The sequence below is a fragment of the Populus alba genome, chromosome 7 (assembly GCF_005239225.2).
Source record: "Populus alba chromosome 7, ASM523922v2, whole genome shotgun sequence".
In the NCBI taxonomy this organism is placed as follows: Eukaryota; Viridiplantae; Streptophyta; class Magnoliopsida; order Malpighiales; family Salicaceae; genus Populus; species Populus alba.
Genome location: NC_133290.1, coordinates 8732445 through 8747088, shown reverse-complemented (window position 1 = coordinate 8747088; position 14644 = coordinate 8732445). Strand labels below are relative to the sequence as shown.

Below are 14644 nucleotides of genomic sequence, written 5' to 3'. Positions count from 1 at the left end.
TCGCAATATGCCAGTGTTGACCTTTGGTCATTACTACTTGAATATCTAGAGCTACAGAAGTCCAATTGATGCAAACTTAATATTTTTGGATTCCTGACTCAAAGGCATATCAACGCTCCAAATTTTAGCCATAAATGATGTTCTATGATAGAGATATGATTTTTCAAAGATGACAAATGAATTTTGCCAGCAAACAGGTTTCGTGAAGAAACAAGTCCAAATTACGTTCCGAAGCATCTAAACCGATATCCAAGTTTTTATTTAAGCAATTTAGCTCCACTAAGTCAAAGCTTGAATATTTCATGCAAGGCTATTTCTTATTTTTTAGGAAAATAGTTATTGAAGTACTTAAATGTAAACTATCTACTTAAGGGATGACTATTTTGTAAAATAAAGACTATGGTTTTCTAGGATATAAAAAGAATGAGAGAAAAGAAAGGGGGCAGCCAGCCAAGAGAAGAAAAGTGCCCCCCTCCTCTAAGAAACTCGAAATTATGCATCCCTTCTTCTTTTTGATTAGTTGTTCAACAAACATGCAAGACTAAACTCGTTTTCTTGGTTGCAAAGACACGGAAACCTTCGGATCTCAAGAACTGTGAGATTTATTTTACCTTTTCTTTTCAGTTTATATGATGAATATGTTTGTTCTCCTATGCTTATTTTTCCTATGATTGTTTATTTTAATTGTTAGAGCTGACTTTGACTTATTATTGTAGACAATCTATTGCTAAGTTTGATATTAAAATCAGAGTTATGGTATATGAACTTGTGAAGCAACCGAGTTTAATAATTGTGGTGGATCTACGTTATTAATCTTAGGGAGAACATTCAATCAAATCAAACTTGCTAGGTTATTTATTACTTCGGCACTCTTGCACTTAGGAGAAGACATCAATCTTTTGGTCGTGTCAAGTTTTTGGCACCGTTGCTAGGGAGGTAAATTCTTGTATAAATTATAATATTTATTTTATTTTATTTTCTCTTTTCTCTTTTCATTTTATCTAACTTTTGTTTTGTATTGTTTTCTTTTCTTTTCTTTTATTTTCTTTTCTTCCTTTTATTCACTTCCTACAAGTGCATGAGAGTTTGGTCGCGTAGATTAAGTGGTAGACTTTGTAGGGTATCCTCATCATTTTTAGAAAATATGGCCGAAGAAGATAACCAATCGCTTCATAATAAGAATAATGAGAATAACCGTGTGAGAACACTTAGAGACCACATGAATCCTACAAGAACAAGTGCACCCTCATGCATAGTTTTCCCTCCTGATGCATCTCATTTTAATTCTAAGCCAGTCATTATTCAACTTTTACCTTCTTTTCATGGCTTAGATTTAGAAAATCCATAGTTGCATGTAAGGGAATTTAAGGAGTTTTGTAACACCTATAATGACTCAAATTGTAGCATGAACACCATTAGATTAAAGCTTTTTCCTTTTTCTTTAAAAGATAAAGCTAAAACATGGCTATAAAATTTGAAACCAGGATCTATTCGTGCTTGGGATGAAATGCAACAACAATTCTTAAAGAAGTTTTTTCCATCTCACAGAACAAACTCTTTCAAAAGACAAATCATCACTTTCACTAAAAAACAGGAGAAACATTTTACCAATGTTGGGATAGGTATCGAGACTTGCTTAATACTTGTCCTCATAATGGTTTTGAAATATGGAGACTGGTTTCTGACACGACCAAAAACTTGATGTCTTCTCCCAAGTGTAGGAGTGTCGAAGTAATAAATAACCCGGCAAGACCGGGGTCGAACCACAGAGAGGTTAATTGTATAAATTATAAATAACAAGACGACAACAACAACAACAATAATAACAATAATAATAATTATAATACTCAGTACGTGGCGTTGTTATACCTGAGAATGATCTAAAGATCGGGTCACAGGTTTCCAGCCTATATACTGAGTTTATGAAAAGATCAGAGATATATATTATATAATATAAACAGAATGTAAATAATAATAATGATAATAATAATAATAAAAGCAGAAGATGAAGAAATTAATGAGAACTTTGAGATGAAAGATTAACGTAAGGATTAAACAATGATAAAAACAAATGTCAAGGTTAGAGGATCCCCTAATGGTACTTCAAACAAGTATAGTATAAACTCTTATTACTCAATTGGAAACCACACATAAAGGAAGTTCCAATCAGATTATAAATTGTTAACATGATTACATTAGTTATCTTATTCGAATAAAGCTAATACTTGTAAATGTTGGTAGGCATTCATGATTATAACTTATGTTAACAACAAATCAAGTTCCTTTCATAACTCAGGTGTCGGTTATACCATACAGTATGGGCTATGAAAGTGCCAAGTATTTGTTGTACCAAGTGTTATACAACATAAATCTAGATTAACCATTTAACAAGCAAAGTATTAAAAGTGAACAAGATAACAAATATAAAACATGTTAGTATCCAACGTTAAGGTCCATGTTAAGTTTATATTATACTTATTCTTACACCATTAGTGTACCCTTTTCACCTTGACATAATTAACTTAGCTGAACATAATGAAAGAAAGAAACATAAATGAACAAGATAAGAACATAAATGAGAAAGAAGTTAACTAAGTAAAGGAAAGGAAATGAAGTGCATAAACTTGATATTAATGAAAGCAAAACATAAGCAATACAAAGAGAGAAAGCAAGAGCATGATCTTGATCTGAACACCAAGATGCCTCAATACATGGTAAGTACCTCCTTTTATAGGCCAAAATTAGATGGAACTATTGATTTGTTGACTAATTGATGAGTGGATGGCCACATCTTGACTTGGTGACAATCCTTATCTTCTTGTCTGAACAAAACATCATTGCTAACATCATAATTTGCCCAGATTCTCAAGAATGTTCTAGGAAATTGTCTCCGCTTTCCAACAAAAAAAAGATGAGTCATTTGGACTTCTAGAACTCAAGATATGGGCTGAACACTAAATAGTGTCTGGGCTGGAGGACAGCTTCGGACTTCTTCGTTGTTCCAACAATTTGGACTTCAAAACGGCCTTTTTAATTCTTGGGTTCCTCATGAACGTTGTAGGCCTATGTCTTAGCTTTCCATCCATATAAAATGGACCTAAATCCGAGATCTAGAGCTCCAGATATGATCCAATTACCGAGCAATGTTCCGGTTTGGACTGCACCGGCATCTCTTTTCTAAGTTTGGCCATCTCTTTGTCCTTTCACTTTCAATGCTTAAACTGATCAATCAATCCTTTTATTTATGTGATAGGCCTGCATATAAGATGAGCATTTACATAAATTAAGGTATCTTATAGTATCAAACTTGTTATTATAAAACATGTTTTAGTTAAGGAGTTATTGATACTTCAAGTGCAAAATGATGATATAAAACCTTGATAAACATGCACTTTTAAGTACTAATCAGTTTCATATTTTTATGAAGGGTTAACACCTAGAGATAGGCAAATGGTTGAATTGATGTGCAATGAAACTTTTAAAGATAAAGACCCTAATGAAGCAATGGAGTACCTAGACTTGTTAGCTGAAAATGCTTAAAATTAGGACACTACAGATATTTATGAGGTACCAAGTAAAACCCAACCTCATACATCTAGTGGAGGTATGCACAACCTTAGAGAAGATCATGACCTCCAAGCCATGTTTGCATCTTTAGCTAGAAAAGTCGAGGCAGTAGAATTGAAAAAGAGTGGTCAATTAAAATCTGTTCAAGACATTGTGTGTCAAATCTGTGAAACTAATGAACACTCAACAAATGATTGTCCAACTTTGCCTTCTTTTAGGAAATGCCTCCATGAACAAGCCCATGCTTTAAACAATTTCCAAAGGCCCAATCATAACCGATACTCACAAATGTATAAACCATAGTTAGAGAAATCACCCAAATTTCAGTTGGAAGAGTGATAACAACAATACACAAACTTCACAGCCACCATTTCAAGCACATCATAATTTCCAAAATTCTCATAGATATGCAGCTACTTATGCTCCCCCTCCTAGATGAAATCTTGAGGAAACATTGCATGCATTCATTGAAAAGCAAGATACAATCAACACTCAACTTGCTTAAAGCATGACATATTTTAAAGATACTCTTGCTAAATTCATGTCTGCTCTCAGTTTTCAAGAGAAAGGTAAGTTTCCATCTCAACCACATCAAAATCCAAAGGGGCAATACAATGGAAATGCAAGTAGTTATGGAAGCCAACACATGGATGAAGTCAAATCAGTCATCACTTTTTATAGTGGTAAGGTTATTGAAAAACCCACTCTTGAACCTTGTGAGAAAGATGATGAGTCTATATATAAGGGTAAGGAAGAGGTTGAACCTGAACATTGCAAAGAAAAGGCTGATTCCCCGCCTGTAACATTCCCATATTCGGGATAAAGAAACAATCTCATGTTAGCTGATAAATAGAGTGACTAATATATATTCATTGTATTTGCAATAAAGTCTACTGAAATTTCGACGGAGTATCCCCTATACCGGAAGATCCCAAGTTATCGACGTATGACATGTTTACACTTCTAATATACCGCATCTCCAACTCAATTTAGCCCAATCATCCTAGGTCTCAATCCCACAAACATCACCATTCATATCAACCATAATGTTGATGATATACATTGTACAACAATTATCATTATGGATGGTTAAAGATATAAACTTGCTTAATGGAACATTGTTATACAAACTATTGAATTAAATTCATCTATTCAAGTTTAAACATCAATTATACAAATTGAGTTAAATAAAAGTTGTAATATTACCAAATACAAGGGTATACTCCCTAGAACCTAAATTATATATAAAAAAAAGCGAACCTAAGCTAGAATCTACTCCTGTCGTGCATGCGATGGTCCTGAAAATAAAATACATATTATTGAAATATAAATATCACAATAATATAGCAATACAAATATCTAGCAATTTAAAAAGGCAACATACATTCATATTTTATTCACTTCTCCCTTTTGGTTCTTATTGGAGACTTTTTCTCTTTCAACTACTAAAAACCATTTCCTTTTCTATTATCAACCTCCATTCAAGATCTCATAAAACCACCCATGATTATTTCCGCTCAACACATTACCGATACCAATTTCACTATTATCATCATCATCCTGTAGGAGTCGATGCTAGGTGATCCCCTTACCTGGGATCCTAACATGCACTAATGTATCCTAGTCAATACATGGTGATCCCCTTACCCGGGATCCTAACATACACTAAATGTATGTTAGTCAATACATCTTGATCCCCTCACCCGGGATCCTAACATACACTAAATGTATGTTAGTCAATACATCTTGATCCCCTCACCCGGAATCCTAACATACACTAAATGTATGTTAGCCAATACATGGTGATCCTCTTACCCGTAATCCTAACATACTTTAAATGTATGCTAGTCAATACATCTCGATCCCTTTAGCCGGGATGTATGTTAGTCAATACATCTTGATCCTCTTACCCGAGATCCTAATATACACTAAATGTATGCTAGTCAATACATGGTGATCCCCTTGCCTGGGATGCTAACATACACCATATGTATGCTAGTTCACGCCCCAAATCACACTTATCATATTTTCTTTATCAACTATAATTTCATCACTTGGCAATTCACAGAACAACTGTTCACCTTGAATACACATGTATTCAGAATACTATCCAAATATCGGCATCATTACACAAACTTTCCTCCTTTCTCCTAATATCCAACATTCAGTAATTCACATCTCACATCAATAACTTATTAAGTCATAGAATTAAACTAGAAAGTATAGGTGTGGATCACCTACCTGCAATAGAAGCTCTACTCGTGCTCCCCTGCTGCTGCTGCACCATGCTTGTGGTCCTTCCTGAAATTCACAGGTTTATCTCATAAATTTTCCTCACTCAAGGATATGTTTTATTATAACCATACCAATAACCAATAAGTCTTTCTTTCAGTCATTTCTTAATATTTTACGCTTTTCTCATTTCACCTATTAATATTGTCATTCTTTGTCCAACCACAGTTATCATTCCTTTATATATATATATTTGAACCGTTTCTGTTTAAATCCCAAACTATCACTGTCTAGACTATGAACTGTTACTATCTCGTTTTTGAACTGTTACTGTCTAGACATTGAACTGTTACTATCTAATTTTTGAATTGTTACTGTTTCATTTTTGAATTGTTATTGTCTAGATATTGAACTGTTACTGTCTTATTTTTGAACTGTTACTGTTTAGACGTTGAACTGTTATTGTCTTGAACCGTTACTGTCTAATTTTTAAACCGTTACTGTCTTGAATCGTTACTGTCTAATTTTTGAACTGTTACTGCTAGATATTGAACTGTTGCTGTCTCATTTTTGAACTGTTACTGTTTAGACGTTGAACTGTTATTGTCTTGAACCGTTACTGTCTAATTTTTAAACCGTTACTGTCTTGAATCGTTACTGTCTAATTTTTGAACTGTTACTGCTAGATATTGAACTGTTGCTGTCTCATTTTTGAATTGTTACTGTCTAGACATTTAACTGTTACTGCCTGACCTCTCCTCAGATTTTTAACTTATCTGGAGTTATAGAACTCCGATTTAAACGAGATTAGTCTTGTTAGAAAGCTAAGACATGAGGCTACAAGTTCTATGAATTAAGAAGAATCTAGTTCTGCCTCTATGATAGTCAAAATTGCTCATAAAAAGAAATCAGACTTGCTGCTATGGAGGGTCTATCATAACCCAGTCTCGGTTGATAACCCATAACTGAGGTTCTACAACTCTAAATTAAGCAACACCAATTTCCTTAGTTAACTAACATCCAAAACTACAATTTCTATAAGGAACCTGGTTCTAATTCCCTCATCCTTTTATCCGAAATCTTACTAAAGGTTAGGAGGCGAGTCTGTCCAGATTCATCACCCCCCCTTCCCTCCACACATAACTTTCACAAACTATATTTTCTAGGTAACTTGTCATGGTTTCACGTCCCTAATCACATATCACACATGAATTAACTTAATTTTAACAACAAATACTTTTCCCCCAATTCAAGTCTAAGAACCCTAATCTATAATTCACATCAAGGCATCAATTCATTATCAAATTTGAAATGACTTATAAGATCATGTTTAGAACACTTTACCTGGTATGAATTAAGGTTTTGATCTTCAACCAGTTGAAGATTTTCAACTCCCTCCTTTCTTATCTAATGACAACTAGCCATCCATCTTCTCTTCTTGTTCAATTTCCTTGTTAATCCCTTGCCCACAAATGTTTATTCAATCTATAAACCCTTAATCTTGGATGGATTCTTGAAATTTTGGTGTTTCTCTTTTGTTTTTGCAAGAATAAATACAAAAACTCCCTCTTTTCATTCCTTACGATTTTTGCGGATTTTTGGTGAGAATATGAGTATTTATGCTCTATAATTTTTCTTATTTGCATTTAGGCCCCCACATTTCTCTCTCTCTTTTTTTCCTTCTTATAATTAAGTTATATATCTTTTCATTTCTTATAATTTCACCCCACAACTTTTAGTTTAGTTTATTTTTTTTAATTTAATCCAACCCTCAATATTTTCGGGTTGATTCATAATGTCTCGAAATATTTCGTCCATAAACTTATATCCAAAAATTTATAAATTCCTGTTTTTATTTAACCATATGCATGAATTTCTTCACTTTTATTTCTCATGTAGTTAGTTTGCAATCTAAGCAACCCTTTATTTTTCCCCGGGGTTTACATTCTCCCCTCCTAATAGAAATTTCATCCTCGAAATTTAAGTTATGTACCTATGTCGAAGAATAAATGCGGGAACTTTTGCTTCATCTCAGATTCTCTTTCCCATATTTCTTCTTCTATTCAAGAGTTTTTCCATAATACTCTCACCAGGGAAACTCTCTTATTCCTCAACACCCTCACATCTCAATCCAAGATCTTGACAAGCTTAGCTTCCATGTTTAAATCCCCTTTAATCTTTATAGGAACATGTGGTAATACCCGTGAGGGGTTTATCTTGGCCTTTAGCAGCAATGACACTTGTAACACATTATGAATCTTATCCAAATATGCAGGCAAATTTAACGATAGGCAACTTGTTCGATTCTTTCCTTAATCTCAAAAGGGCCAATATATCTTGAAGCTAATTTTCTTTTTTCTCCAAATCGAATGATGCCTTTCTAAGGCGCCACCTTCAAAAATACCTTATCCCCCACTTGGAATTCTAAAGGCCTTTTTTGGTTATCTGCATAACCCTTTTTTTTTTTCTATCTCGGGCTTCCTTCATCCTCTTTTCATATCACCCTCACCTTGTTAGTTGTCAGTTGTACCATTTTAGGTCCCCAAAGTTTCCTTTTTCCTACTTTCTCCCAACAAATTGGGTACGACATTTCCCCTCATACAATGCTTCATATGAAGCCATACCAATAGTAGTTTGATGTCTATTATTATAAGTAAACTCCACCAAAGGCAGGAGATCTTCCCATTTCCCTCTGAACTCCAGCACACAGGACCCTAGAAGATCCTCAAGAGTTTGAATAGTCCTTCCAGATTGACCATCTATTTGAGGATGAGATGTTGGGCTTAGATTCAACTTTGTCCCCAATGCTCGTTGTAAACTAGACCATAATCTCAACGCGAACCTTGGATCCCGCTCCGGCATAATCAACACTGTCACTCTATGAAGTCTAATTACTTCATTTACATATAATTTTGCTAGCTTATTGATTAGTATTTAAAATTGCATTTTTATCAAGGTTTTAAACCATTATTTTGTACTTGAAGTATCAATAACTCCTTAACTAAAGCATGTTTTATAATAACATACCTAATAATATAAGATACCTTTAATTTATGGTAAATGTTCATCTTAAATGAAGGCCTATCACATAAATGAAAGGATTGATTGATGAGTTTAAGTATTGAAATTGAAAGGATAAACGAGAGGGCCAAACTTAGAAAAGAGATGTTGGTGTAGTCCAAACTGGAACACTGTTCGGTAATTGGGTCATATCTCGAGTTCTAGATGTTCAAATGACCTCAAGTTTTTGGACATATTTGGTAAGACATAGGCCTATAACTTTCATGTGGAGTCTAAGATTTAAAAAGGCCGTTTTCAAGTCCACATTATAGCAAGAATGGAGAAGTCCGAATCTGTCCTACAGCCCATACACTGTTCAGTGTTCACCCATATCTCGAGTTCTAGAAGTCCAAATGACCTTAATTTTTTTTTCCTGGAAAGATAAGACAATTTCCTATAACTTTCATGTGTATAGGTGGTTCTAGTTCTAATGCTAGCAATGACGTTTTCTTCAGATAAGAAGATAAGGATTTTTACCAAGTCAAGAGTTGGCCACCCACTCAACAATTAGTCATCAAATCAATAGTTCCAAATTTTGGCCTATAAAAGGAGGTATTTGCCATGCATTTAGGGGCTTGGTTGTTTAGATAAAGAACTTTCTCTTGTTCTCTCTCTTTATATTTTTTTGTAATTCTTAAGTTTTGCTTTTATTAATATCTTGTGTATGCTTTTCATTTCCTTTCCTTTACTTAGTTAACTTGTATCTTATTTATGTTTTTATTTTATTTATTTATATTTCTCTTCTTCATTATGTTTAGCTAAGTTGATTATGTCAAGGTGAAAAGGTTACACTAATAGTGTAAGAATAAGTATAGTGTAAACTCAATATGGACCTTAATGTTTAATATTAACATGTCTTATCTTTTTATCTTCCTAATTCTTAATACCTTACTTGTTAAATGGTTAATCTAGATTTGTGTTGTATAACACTTGGTACAACAAATGCTTGGCACTCTCATAGCCCAACCATATGGTATAACCTACACCTGTGCTATGAAAGGAACTTGATTTGTTGTTAACATAAGTTAGCATCATGAATTCCTGACAATATTTAAAAGTTTGGTTTTGCTTAAATAAGATAATTAATATGACCATGTTAACAATTTATAATGAGCTGTTAATGACAAATCATTCGATTGGAATCTTCTTTATGTGTGGTTTCTAGTTGAGTAATAAGAGTTTATATTATACTTGTTTGAAATCCCGTTAGTGGATCCTCTAACCTTGACACTTGTTTTTATCATTGTTTAATTATCACATTGATCTTCCATCTCAAAATTCTCATCAACTTCTTCCTTTACTACTACTACTACTACTATTACTATTATTATTACCATTAATATTAGTACTACTACTACCACCACCACCACCACCACCACCATTAATATTAGTATTATTATTACTAGTACTAGTACTAGTACTACTACTACTACTACTACTACTAGTATTATTATTATTATTACTATTACTATTATTGTTATTATTGGTGTTATTATTATTGTTGTTGTATTATTGTAATTTATAATTTATACAATTAACCTCCCTGTGGTTCAAACCCGGTCTTGCCAGGTTATTTATTACTTCGACACTCCTACATTTGGGAGAAGACATCAATCTTTTAGTTGTGTCAAGTTTTTGGTGTTGTTGGCGGGGAGGTAAATTCTTGGACAAATTATAGTATTTATTTTATTTTTGGTTTTTACTTTTCTTGTATCTAACTTTGTTTCTTTTGTTTTGTTTTCTTTTCTTCCTTTTATTCTCTTCTTACACGTGCATGAGAGTTTGGTCACGTACATTAAGGGGTAAACTTTGTAGGGTATCCTCAAAATTTTCAGAAAATATGGCCGAAGAAGATAACCAGTCACTTTATGATGTGCCGTGAATGATTTGAAAATCGGCAACAATGATTATAATGAAAATGGATGAAGGATGGGTCTGGTTGTGTTGTCTTTCTTTTGGTATTTAGGCTGGATTGTAGTGATTTAAGGTAAATAAGATGGAGATAGACTAGAATGATACTTTGATAAGTCGATCTGGACGCCACAAAGATCAATCTAGGATTTCGACGCCACACTCTTTGTGATTGAAGAGTGATAAGTCAGGTAGGGTTCTTCACAAAACGAATTTGGAAGAACAACTCTTAATTCTCTGAATTAAGTTTTCAAATCTTGGCCAAAAGTGTTTATTTTATATTCTGATACATATTTATCTTTGGAACATCCCTCCAAAGTTAGGTGAATTCAACATGACAGAAGTCAAGCCTAAAAACTAGACTTTTAATAAAGCAAGTAGACAAATTTAACTAACAGACGTTTTTTTTGACATTTCTAAAACATATGCAGACGAAATTTAAAACAGCCATAACTTTTGACACAAAAGTCTAATGCAATCATGGTTGGACAATATAGAAAGATCACGTTCTGAACTTGAATTTTACCTACATAAATCTTCTTTTCACATGCATTGGATGACTTCAAATTCGGGTTCAAATCCATCTACTGTTCTGACCGTAAACAGCATCAGTTCCTTCACTTGCATTATCAATCCAAATACAAGTAGCCCAGCATGAAAAGAACCATTAAGGGCTTTTCCCATCTCCAAGTTCCAACTGTAGGCAAATAAGCACCCTTGAACCAATTTCAAACTGATTGCTAATTTTTAACTCCGACGCAGCTTCAATCATTGCAATTTGATTCGTCAAGGCCCGTTGTAGTTGTTTTGCTCTCGCTCTTGTCATTGGACCATCTGAATCCTCTTGCATATTAGATTCAGCTTTACGAGATGGATTATAATTCCCATGATGCACATCATCAACCCCGGGTTGAAAATGATTTGTCCTCAAATCAGAATCGTCATCATCATCCAAGTACGGAGATAAGTCTTTAACATTAAAAGTAGTTGATACATTGTAATCACCAGGAAGATCTACCTTATACGCATTGTCATTCACCTTCTCTATAATACGAAATGGACCGTCAGCTCTTGGCATCAACTTGGACTTACGTTTGCTTGGAAATCTGCCCTTGCTAATATGAATCCAAACAAGATCTCCAGGTTCAAACCTGACCATCTTTCGCCCCTTGTTAGCTTGTTTAGCATACTTTGTTGTTTTCTCCTTAATATGTAGTCGAACCTGCTCATGTAGTTTCTTCATCAATTCTGCCTTTCTAATTCCATCCATAGATGTCCTCTCATCAATTGGAATATGAACAAGATCAATAGGAACACAAGGATTAAAGCCATACACAACCTCAAATGGTGAAAATTTTGTAGCCCCATGCACACTACGATTATATGCAAACTCCACAATCGGCAAACAAGTATCCCAACTCTTCAAACTCTTATGTATAACAGCTCGTAACAAAGAAGATAAAGTTCGGTTTACTACCTCAGTTGGTGGATGACATGCCGTACTGAAAAGTAACTTTGTTCCATGTTTCCTCCAAAGAGTCTTCCAAAAATGGCTTAAGAACTTTGTATCAGGATCAGAGACAATGCTTTTAGGAATTCCATGCAAACGAACAATCTCTTGAAAGAACAAATCAGCAGGAATGAAATGGGACATTTTGGAGAATCGATCAACCACCACCATTATGGAATCCTTCCCACGTTGTGTTCTTGGTAATCCAAGTACGATTTGAAAATCGACTTTAGAAAACAATACAGCACCATGCAACTCATCAAGCAAATCATCAAGTCTGGATATAGGAAATCGATACTTAACTGTTATTTTGTTGATAGCACGGCTGTCCATGCACATCCTCATGGTACCATCTTTCTTCGGAACAAGCAAAGTAGGTACGGAACATGGACTAAGTGATTCTCGCACATAGCCCTTCTCTAAGAGCTCACCGACCTGCCTTTGAATCTCTTTCGCTTCCTCTGGATTACATCTGTATGCTGGTCTATTAGGAAGTGAAGCTCCCGGCACCAAATCAATTTGATGCTCAATACCACGAATAGGTGATAATCTTTTAGGTAATTCATCTGGAAATACATCTTTAAATTCTTCAAGAAATTCCTTAATCTGTCTTGGTAAGTCCAATCCTTCTACTTGTAGTAGTTGCTTTGCCCAGACCATGAAAACAATCCCTGTTGTGGCTAATGCTTGTTTGATGTCTCCTTTTTTGGCTAACAACAGCTCCTTTCGTGATGTCACCTCCTTTTGTTGGCTTCGTAACTGATCCTCTCTAACTTGTTGAGAACTCAGTGGTAACAAGTTCACCTTCTTTCCATTCAGCATAAAAGAATAAGTGTTCTTCCGTCCATTATAGGTCACATCCTTATCAAACTGCCATGGACGACCCAACAACAAATGGCTAGCTGACATTGGTGCAACGTCACATAAAACCTCGTCGTGATAGGTTTTAATGGAAAAAGGTACACGAACTTGCTTTGTCACCCGAATCTCCCCATTCTTATTCAGCCATCGCAAACTATAGGGTCTGGGATGTGGAAGGGTATTTAAACCCAATTTCTCCACCAAGGTAGTTGACGCAACATTAGTGCAACTTCCATTATCAATGATCATCCCGCACACCTTATCTCGAATCTGACATCGAGTATGAAAGATGTTCTCGCGTTGCTCATCACTAACGTCAATTTGTGCATTCAGAACCCGTTGAACAACCAACAAATCTCCCTTCACTGGTTCGAAATCCTCTTCTTGTTCAGCCACTTGTACCTCATCTTCGTCTTCAGTTTCAACCTCATCTCCACTGATCAGCTCTCCATGATCCCCATGCAAAATCATCACCCTTTTATTTGGACATTCAGAAGCAATATGCCCATGTCCCAAGCACTTGAAGAACTTAATGTCCCGAGACCTCCTAGGGTGTTGAGGTTCTGTCACCTTCTCCTTTCCCTTCAAAGAATCAGAACTGGTATTCCCCTTGCTAAACTCCACCTTCTCATCTTGTTTAGGTGTGCTCCATGTTTGTGTAGGCGTAGAAACAGCCCTTGTCGCGCTTGACGTAGTTCCACCAGTTCGGACACCTCGTCTCTGTTGCCTCTCTACTCGGGTTGCAAGCTTTATAACATCCTCAAGGAAGATGTATGGCTGTAACTCAACAACATTAGTTATATCCTTCCTCAACCCTCCAAGAAATCTAGCTATTGTTTGCTCTTGAGGTTCCATCAATTCACATCGAATCAGCAGCAGCTCAAACTCTTTCACATACTCTTCCACAGTCAAAGATCCCTGTCGCAAAGTTTGAAGTCTGATGTATAGCTCCTGTTTATAGTAATCAGGAACAAATCTCTTCTTCATCACTCTTTTCATAGTTGCCCATGTTGCAATCTCCTCCTCTTCATCCCTTCTCCTCTGAATCTTTAAGTTTTCCCACCATAAAAGAGCATAATCTGTAAACTCAAGTGCTGCCACATTGCACTTCCTTTCTTCAGAATATTCATACCATTCAAACACCTTTTCAACCTTCTGAATCCACTCCAAGTATTCCTCAGGTGAACTACTTCCTCTAAACGGTGGAATCTTAAGTTTGAGACCATTAGGAGGATTATAATTCTGCCTTCTTGGTCTGACCCTATCATCAGCCTCATCATCCCCATTTGGATCTTCGTCAGCTTCTATAATATCATTTCGTGGCACCCTAAGTGCTTGCCTCGGTTGGGGTTGCAAATTATTTCTTTGCATCCTTTGTATAAGGGTATTCAACAGTTCACGAATTCCCGTCATCTCATCCCGGATCTCAGCATGAGATCGTTGTAAGCCCATAACCTGTGCCTGTTCCAAACTTAACCCTCTTGGCAAATCTTCTTTATCTCC

General features: G+C 35.3%; 1 pseudogene; it reads left to right on the top strand.

Moving 5' to 3' along the window:
• Positions 1-1144: 1144 nt before the first annotated feature.
• Positions 1145-14644, top strand: part of LOC140955818 (uncharacterized) — a 63228-nt pseudogene continuing 49728 nt past the window's right edge.